A 10,376-nucleotide genomic window follows, 5' to 3' on the forward strand; every position below is an offset into this window, starting at 1 on the left:
TTATTGTCAATTCACTTTGCATACTATATTGTAGAGCTAGTGGTTTTTTTATTTCTTATGAGTTATTTTAATATAGCATTCCGCCTACACAAAATGATTTCCTGGCGCTAAAATAAAATACTAATGTTGACAATTAAAAATGACTTGTTCAGTTATTGGTCATATAGTAAATACTCTTTTTTATGTAATGTTAATACGTATGAAAATCTGTATATTATTTTATTTACAAATATAGTTTAAAAATTTAACAACGTATTAAATAATATATTTGGAAAAGTTTTTATAAAAAAAAATATTTTAACCATGTAGGCGTAAAAGTGTTAGTTGTGCTTTTATTTGTTATGTGTCTGTGTTCAGTTCAGTTCCGTCAAGAACAAAGAAAACAGTGTATACTGACACTGCAATGTAATGGATAATACAGCCTGTTTTCCGTAGTGTTAAAACACTACGTTTTCCACTTTCAGAGACTAACCTTAACGTAAAACCAGCGCTTCGGACGCAATCCACCGAAATCACGATACCCGTAATATAACTAATAATAATTTATTATTACATTTCTTTTTATTTATTAAAATCATGAATTAAATATATTCTTTTAATATACATTTTTGCTCTATATCATTAAACAAATTTTTATATGACTTTTTTTTAGGCTTATATTTATTACAAGAACACGTCATAAACATTATTTTGTATACCTGTTTGCCTTTAAAACGAAATTAATATATTATTTTACTTATAATTGAGTAACGATATAAAGATCAGCGTCACGCCGTATTCCACACAGGACAGGGTAGGCAGAGGGAACTTAGTGTTATGACACTACGTTCCTCCTTTTTTCGCCAAATTTTGGAAGCATTGTGTGTTGAGTGGCGAAACTTTTCCTCGACACCGGAGTAAAGAAATTTAAATAAAAAGTTCATTTCCTCGAGTTAGGATCGAATCCACAACCAGTAACGTTTACAGCCACAACCTTGTGCTCCTACGCCAGAAATCGAACAAGATTCGAACTTAGTTACAAAAAATACACAAAACTGCGTCAAAATTTTTATTTTATTATGTCAATTTAAAAACATATATGCTTACTTAAAACATAAATAGTTTTAGATTAAATCCGATTAAAAAAATATTTTAAACATTCAAAAATCAAATAAAATTGATAAATTAATATTGATAAATAAATACTTTGATTGACCTTAATAAATTTTATCACGATTTTACATTATAACAATTATTCAGCTTTACATACAGAAAGTGGTTTTATTTAATTTTTTGTTTATTTATTATTTATTATAATATAAGTTTTTATTTTCAATATCAAGGTCAAGTGCAGAAGGAAACGAACCGAGATCATGTCAGTACAATAACTCGTTTGAAGTTAAAAAATGTTTAATTGGTGATTGTTAAAGCACTTTTTAAGCTTGGCAGTGACAGCTGAGTAACTAATAATTATGTTTTCAATCCATATTCATATTAATTTTGAATTAATTTAATTTTAATGTTTTTAATTTAATTAAAAAATATATATAAGAAATTAAAATATTAGTATGGATTTATGCGTATTAGTAGTTGATTGTTTTGCAAAACAACTAGACTAGTGTGTAAGTAAATATCCTTGATATTTGCAAACCTTTTTTTTAAATAAAACAGTCGATAAAAGTAAAAATAATTAGCTTTTCTATAATTATAGAATACATAATAATAATGTACATGTTTCTGTCTTTGATATTCAAAGCAGAAAATAAAATAAAAACGAAACTAGTTTATTTTTTATATTATATTTATAAATATAACTATATGAAATGAGACTATAAAAAATTAAATATGTTAATATCTGAGATATAAGCTTTGTGCATATTATTTTATTGTTCCTGACGGAGAATTGAAAAGATCCTTAACAAAGCTAGTTTTTTTTATTTTATTGAACTAGCAATACGTCACTGACCTTCCTCATTAACATAGACGATAATAAATGAAAAGTTTATTAAAGCAATAAAAAAATTAAATAAGTCCACGTACGCCTTTGTTCTCTCTAGATAACGATAAACTTTCGTTGAACTTCTCAAACATTCTTTATTGAGCTTCACACTGTATCCTATCCTATCCTATCCTATCCTATATCTTATAAAACAAAGTCGCTTTTCGTGTCTGTCTGTTGTTTCTAACTCTTCTTCTTCTAAACCACCCAACGGATTTTGTTGCGGTTTTCACCATTAGGTCGAGTATTTTTCGTAGAAGGTTTATATATGGTTTATTATTTGTACATTCTTATGTAAATTAACATAAATACGATAAATATGAATAAAGTCTTACCCGTTGAGACACTTCCGCGCATGCGCTGCTTTAATGGTAAGTACTACATGAAAAAAATGTACTGGAGTATTGTTCCTCTTAATAGGATCTACAAATGAGTCTGCGAGAGCATATTCGTATCTTTTAAGAATAACGTGTAGTGATCATATTTCTGTCTAAAAATAGTAATTTCAATATATTTTTTATTGTGAGGGATATTTTTCCATAATGGTATTAATCCTTCTCCTTTAAAATACTTTATTAAATTTTTACGTTAAACGAAGTTAAAATTTGCTTTTTATACTATTTCGAAATTGCGAATAGTTTTAGAGAAAAACGTATTTAATTACATCCCACCGTTGACACATCAGCTGTATGTTACTCAAGTTTCACTTATCCCTTACTCTCAGCATATAAATAAGTATATTAGTTACGTTGGCCATTTAATGTAGATCAAAACTGTCTTTTACTGTTTTTCAATTTAATAAGTACTTTAGAAGTTGTTACAATATCAAAAAATCCTTGCTGCGAAACGGCCCGCCACTCGCGTCCCTGCGCGCCTGTCGGGTCCCGGCCGATGCATTCTATTTAATTTTCCTCACAGGCAGCCACGTAGTGCTTGCTTTTCATCAATGACAGAATACCCCCTTCAGCATTAACCACAAGCTCGAAAAAAAACCCGCCTGCCTTTATAGCAACGAAGATTTAGATGCGTTTGCACGTATTAGATAATTGGAGTTGAATATATTATTTCAGCGCGGTTTCATATTTTTTGTAGTAGTTATTAGTAGGTAGGCTTATGTTTATAATTTCTTCCGTTTAAAAATAGTCATTTAAATATATTTTAATAAGTACTTGAAAAGATTAGTAGCACAGATTTAAAATTACGGTATCTACTAAAAATCCTTACTGTGTAAAACAATTGGAAAGTCCTTATTGAAACTACGAAAATGTGGGTTGCATTAGGGTTTAATTATTTTTCACATTATCTTAAGTGCTTTGCAAACATACATTATATGAATAATCCAGTAGTTAAAGCGGACGAACCCGCAAGAGGGTCGCTAGTACTGCATATAACAGGTAAGACAGAGGGATATTAGCGTTAAAACACTCCGATTCCCACTTTTCACCGAAGTCTTGAGGTTTTGTATTGCGGAAATCAACGCCGTTCTTTTGCCACTTTAGTCAAGCGAGGAAAATGAAAATATTAAATATTTCAGACCCTCTAGTAGAAAATGAACCCACTAACGTCGCGTTTTTAGTCGTACGCTTGAGAATATGTCTAAAAACGCGTACCCTGCGCCATGATAAGAAAGAAAGAAGGAAAGTTGAAGCTTTTAAAGGACTAAAATATAAAAAGATCTTAGAATACTCTAGGCGTATTATTATCTGGATTTGACAGTTGCCAGACACAATTAATAATTGAACACTAAGTCAATGAAGGCCTAAGGCTAGACTATTGACATTGATATATTCGGAACTTTTTATTTATACTTGACTTTCATAGGTCATGGTTAGATGCAATCGATAAATTTTATTTTATATTATATATTTGTCTATAATAAACATTTTATATATGAATATTTAATAAAGTTTAATGTTAGTACATAAAAGAAAATAGTTGATGAGCTAAAGATTTTTAATATTGGTAAAATCTGTGCATACTTTAAAGAGCTTTTCTAACTTCAAGGTATTATACAAATAGCAAAAGCACGCGTATTTCATTTGCTCACAGTCATCAGGAATGGGAAAAATTAATTGAAATGATGGCGGCCACGGTTTTTTATAGCAGCAGAGGGAACCTAGTGTTAAGGCACTCCGTTATCAATTTTCCGCCAAATTCTGGAGGTTTTGCAAAAATTAATCGTCCCTCGAAATTAGAGCAAAGAAATTAAATTATTAATCTATAAATCTATTAATGAAATTATTAGTCTTGCATCTATTCTACTGCCATGTATCATTCATAAAAATTGAATTTCATAAAAAACCAGATACAAGAAGGTTTCATATGCCGAAGTTCATTACATTAGTTTATTATGTTATTACTTTTATTAGCAAACTATATTAAACAGTTTTTTAATAACGAAATAACAGTAAATAACATAAAATTAAATTTAAAAAAATGCTTAAAGCTTAATACTCGTATCTACAAAAACCGCAAACAAAAAACAAAAATCGATTTTTTATTACAATTTTGTCAACTCGAATTTATTTACGTTAAGGTAATATCGAAAAAATGTTAAAAGCACAGATATTTCCTAAAAGCTGGCGAAACCCGTTTGTTATATAACGTTATAATAAAACTTTGATTACGTATATTTAACTAATTGTGTGATAAAAACTTTATTGTTCTTAAGCGCTTTCGAAGTGGTTTATTATTTATTCATTATTATATTATTTCCGCGTTAGTCTTAAAATATATATTTTAATTATAATAATAAGTACGTAGTTTCATGTTATAGAATGTAGACAGTGTTATAACACTCCGAATAAGACATTGAGATTATTTGTAGAGCTTAATTTCCCTAATGGAGTCTTGAATCTGTAACCACCATCGCGTTTTACACTCACTGTAACTTGCCAGGATGGCCTGAAACTAGGGTTGCCAGGCTGGGAAACCCTGGGTTTGTCCCGGAAATTAGAATAATTTAATAAATGGAATTACATTCATTCATGGATTTTCACAATAAAAAAAATCTTTAATAACCAGTATTTAAATTTTTATTCTCGGATCGGTCACCAAAATTCTGATTTAGTTTGTCAACCTAGAAATATTCTGGAAATAAGCCTGGATCTGGCAACCGAACTAAAAACACGTAAGTAACGAGTATATTCTGTAGCCTGATTTCTAAAGTAAAATGGCTTTTGTATCCTACAAAGTTTCTATCCAACCTTGAAAGTTGTTTTTAAGAATGGAAAATTTTCTACGTACTTTGTAAGTGCAGGTTAAAATAAAATATTTTTTTATTTTTAAAACGTTCTGAATTTTATATGTATATGCAAGCTGCGTACCTCTCACTGCGGTATATACATTTTTAAATGTTTGGTTTTCTATTTATACTTACAAAAATATTTAAATTTTTTTGTTACTCTACCTTTAATGTAAATAAAATCAATGTAAATAAATATTTCATTTCCTCGAGTGAGGATCGAACCCACTACCGTCGATGCAACTGCCACTCAACACGGAATGCCTCCAGAATTTGGGAAACGGAGTGTCTTAACACTTCGAGGGTTCCCTCTCCCTACCCTGCTGTGTGCGGGATACAGCGTGCAGCTGATAATATTATCATTTCATTGCTTTAGTACCAAAGCATAAGCGCGGTGTTGAGTTCCGCTATTCAACACATAATGTCTCGAAAAATCTTGGAAGAACGTGGGGAACGGATTGTTTTAATACTAGGTTCCCTTGCCTGAATACAGGGTGAACCTGAAAAAACTTGCGCCAAGACGCGACGGCCTCAATTTTTTTTGTTTTATTTTGTATTTTCACGTCGCTATATATTGTTGGGATTCGCGTTATGGAAAAGACTGACCTACTTTCATATGAACTTTATACGAAAATACTAGTCCAAAATTCGCAAATATTTTTAAAATTCTAACATATTAAATATTTTCTTCAATGTGTTGGTATTTTAAGTTTTCTACAATGTTTTTTCTTCACTTGTTTAAAGCATTTGGTAATTAATTCATATATTTAATGTATTATAAAACAAAATTACATATTAAAGTTCTAATATAAAGTAATACAGACAGTTTATTATTATTTTTAGCATTCATATTGTAAAGTAAGATTAGAGTATACATTTAGTTTGTGTAGGTATTTCAAAAGGATTTTTTTTTTCATTTAGATAAGGAAGACAAAAAAATATTATATTTTTTAAGCAGGATTTGAACCTGCGTCTCTTTGAAATCGTCTATTTTACAAATAAGTAAACAGGCCATAGCGGCGCAGTGGTGACAGTGTCTGTCTGTGAAATAATTATTTAAATTTAAATGACTATTATTCGGGAAATAATTATTTTTCCGCTCTCCCCTCTCTCAACCAAATATGAGTCAACAGAGTTTAGAAACTGAACAAAAACCAAAGTATCTTAACACAAGGTTCTCTCTTCCTACCTCCCTACATGGGTGGTAAAGCGAGAAGCTAAACAAAGTAAATAAATAATTAAACTATTTTTAGATTGACATATGAATAATTAACGAAATTGTATGCAACCTTCGTTTAATCCGCGTCGGTGTCGACAAAGATCTTATCTCAAAATTTAAAATAGACTCTAATACTATTAAAAGTAGTGCATTTATGTTAATGAACTAGATAAATGATATCCTAAAGCTTTTTAAATATAAAACAGCTATATATTTGACAAGTTACATTGCCTTATTAACATTTGGATTAAATAAATTAAATATTTATTTCATTAAAAAAAACGTACAAAACAATTAACTTTCTGCCGACATCTTGAGGCATTGACGATTTGCACTAGGAAAGTGTGGAAATGAAAATATTCAATATTTAATTCCATCATCTGAGAATCGAACCCACAGCTGTCACGAGTAGTGTCGCATACTTATGCTCCCTCACCACGACCGCTTCAAATAATTGTAACAAACGTATTGTTATCTTAAGAACGATAATTTTACAAGAGAGGCTGCTATTTAGCAATTATTTTATTTTCTACTTAAAAATAGCATTCATTCAAGTATATGACGGTAGTTGTATATATGAATTACACTGAAAATATTATTCATAATGTTCATCATACTCTACTCTCTCTTCTCTACTCTCTGTACTCTTACATAAGGCGATATAATTAATTAAGAACTGACCAACTGAATATACTTGAACTATACGAAACAAGCACTTAACTTATTTTATTGACACATTTAAATCGATAATAATTTTAGTGAGGGAATCGCATGGCACATTATGAGTTTCTCACTAAAATTTTCTCTTTCTTAATCGATTTTTAGAGTCATAGAGGTCTATAAGAGGAATAAATTATATATTAATCCTTCCTTTAATCCTTTTAGTTCCTTTAGTCAAAATGCATACCGACAAAATTTCCGTTCCATAAAAGTATGTAAAGTAGGCGGTATCTGACATTTCAATAATTGCAAATTCAATACATATAATATTAATAATATATTTTTTCAAGCATATCTACATATATGCCTCACTCTGATGTAAAAAAAGAATAAATTAAAACTAGATCAGCTAAATATGATGAAAAAAGTAAGGTCGCTAAATTCTTTTTTTTCTCATATTTATAGAAAAATAGATATTATATGCTTCTTAAAAGCATTGTGGCGCAGTGGAATGTCCATTGACTGAAAATACTTTTTATGATGGGTTTGATTCCAACTCAGGTGAAGAAGGGGTCTTGTTTATATATAGTACAGTGTGAAGGGGGACAAAATATTCTTTTACAATTTTTTTATATATATCAATAAGGTATATATATATTTAGATTCTCGATTAATATTCACTTAAGATAATATATCAATGGAGTGTAGATACTTTACATTGTTTATACTCGTATATATAATGTTTTATATGTAACTAGCGGACGCGCGCAGCTTCGCTTGCGTATTTAGGGGTGAATTCTAATAAACCACCAAACATGTGTTCAATGCATTTTTTTTAAGAGTCGAAATTTCCAATTTTATAAAAATCGGTGGCGTTTTAAAGTTTTTTCCATACAAACTTTCAACCCCTTATTTGCATCCTTAGGGGGAGAATTCTAGAAAACGATGAAACACGTGTTCAATTAAATATTTTTAAAAATGTAAATTTAAAATTTTATAAAAATCGGTGCCGATTTAATTTTTTTTCCATATAAACTTTGAACCCCTATTTCACCCCTTTAGGGTTAAAATTTTTCAAAATCCCTTCTTAGTGGATGTCCAGATTACGAAAGTAAACGTCTGTCCAAATTTAACGTTTCTACGCACAAAGGTTACGGCTGTGCGTGCGTCTTACCTCAGTCAGTGAGGACAAGTCCTTTTATATATATAGATTATAGAATTTTATATACATATAATTAAGGCCGGTCGTGGTGCAGCGGCAACGTGACACATAGTGGGTTCTATTCCCAATCGAGGAAATGAAATTAATATTTTCATTTCCTCTCTCTGGTAACGAGGCAAAGCACGGTATTGAGTTGCGCCATTCAACGCGAAGATATTTCTCTAGAATTCGGCGAGAAGTGTTTTCCCAGGTTCTCTCTCCTTTCTACCCTGGTGGGTGTAAAAAAAACTTATTAAGTACCCACACTGAATTGGTATACTATCTTAAGATCGTATTAGAAGATAAAAAATTATAGACATATTAAATTCACGCCTGAATAGACTTTGTCGTTTAATTATTGTTAGTACGTTTATAGTTGCATACAAATGCATTTGATAAGGATAGCAATGAACCTTGCTTTTAGATAAGAATTAATATGCAGTCTTTGCGAACTTGAGACACTAGAATGCTAGAGCAAAACATATAACTATTGAATATTTACAAAGTTAATAACAAAAGAGTGATAGATCTTTTAAAATTGAAGTGACTTCGTAGAGAAAGTGGGAGTTCATTAATATATATTAAGTATATGTATGTAGATATACACCAAGTTAATTGCAATTTCAAAATTCGGCTAATTTTGTTTGCTCTTCGTGGTGCAGGGGGCACGAGCGTGTGACTGTAACGACGGTTGTGGGTTCGATCAACAAATGGGGGGGGATTAATTATTATTTTTTAACATTTTCATTTCTTCACTTTGGTACCAAGGCAAAAGCGACGTTAATTTCTGCCGCTGAACACCTGCAATACCTCGAAAATTCGGCGGAAAGTGGGGAACGGAGTGTCTTAACACATAGGTTCCCTGCCTACCCTTACAGCGTGGAACTGAGAAAGAATTGTTCAGTGTTTTGTTTTGTATTGCTATTATAATTACGTGTGCGGCGTTAGATAAATTACATAAATAATTATAAGATTTTAATAGACATGTTATGAAAATGACATTTTGTGTGAACGAATAAAATGGAAAATAAAATAAATAAAGAAATAAAAATCTTTATTAGAAACTAAATTATTAAATGTAATTCTTATGATTCGATAAATTACTCTATTTTCTAAGAAGTGGATACTTTAACGACCCTCCAATAAGAATAGTTGTAGAATTACTGTCGAGCATTCATTTTAGATCTATAATAGACATTATTTAATTTAATATAAAGGAAAACGTATTATTCTTATAATAATTATTTAATACGTTTGTTTATTTTCTATAACTACATTTATAATGCTATGTAATTTAAAATACATTTTCTAACCATTTGGTTTTCACAAGGCAGTTCCATTACTTATTATAACGTACGTAAGTAAATCAAAACGTCTTTAAAAGTGATGAAGAATAATTATTACCTATACATTTTCCAAATAAGTATTTATGAAGAATATTTAATGAAATAATGTTTTCTTCACATACCTTTATTATGTCGACAGGAGCTGAGGTCCTCCAAGGCAGAATCACTGCAATTCCTCCCGGTGAGAGGCCCGCTCGGTGTATGAATGATAGGACAGGATGATAGGGTCCCGCGGATGTTTAGTACTTTATTTAGTTCGTATTAAGTACTTCAATGTAACGTCGGCATAGAAATATTATATGGAAATCTATATAAATAAATATTTATTTAATATCTAGCTTTTTATTACTCTACTCTATTAACTTCTTATTGTTTATTTGTGGATTTTTTACAATTTGTGTAAGAAATTGTGTTAATTAAGATTTTAGAATTAGCTTTTCAAATTTAAATAGTAAATGTTTCTTTGAAAAATAAATCATATATGAGAGCTAGAGCGGCGTTGACTTCTGCCACTCAACACACAATGTCTCTAGAATTCAGCGGAAAATGGGGAACGGAATGTCTTAACAATAAGTTCCATCTGCGTACCCTGCTGTGTGAGGAATACAGCTTGACGTTATAAAAATCATTATAATGAAATTGACTTTGAATCAATCAATCAAATCCTTTTCGGGCCCACTGCTGGACATAGGTCTCTCCCAGGGTGCGCCAAAGCTCCCGATCCTCCG

At 30.5% G+C, this 10,376-nt stretch overlaps 1 protein-coding gene across 2 annotated transcripts in view; it reads right to left on the minus strand.

The window, feature by feature from the left end:
- Positions 1 to 9,910, minus strand: part of LOC146530711 (arylalkylamine N-acetyltransferase 1-like) — a 57,057-nt gene extending 47,147 nt beyond the window's left edge. For both annotated transcript variants that reach the window (XM_085199328.1, XM_085199329.1), the window contains exon 1: positions 9,771 to 9,910. The gene's annotated coding sequence lies outside the window, so the exon portion shown is untranslated. The remainder of the gene's footprint in view (positions 1 to 9,770) is intronic.
- Between the last annotated feature and the right edge of the window lie 466 nt (positions 9,911 to 10,376).

The sequence above is a fragment of the Heliconius melpomene genome, chromosome 16, assembly GCF_056956725.1.
Source record: "Heliconius melpomene rosina isolate 202511_hmr_F chromosome 16, ASM5695672v1, whole genome shotgun sequence".
Lineage (NCBI taxonomy): Eukaryota > Metazoa > Arthropoda > Insecta > Lepidoptera > Nymphalidae > Heliconius > Heliconius melpomene.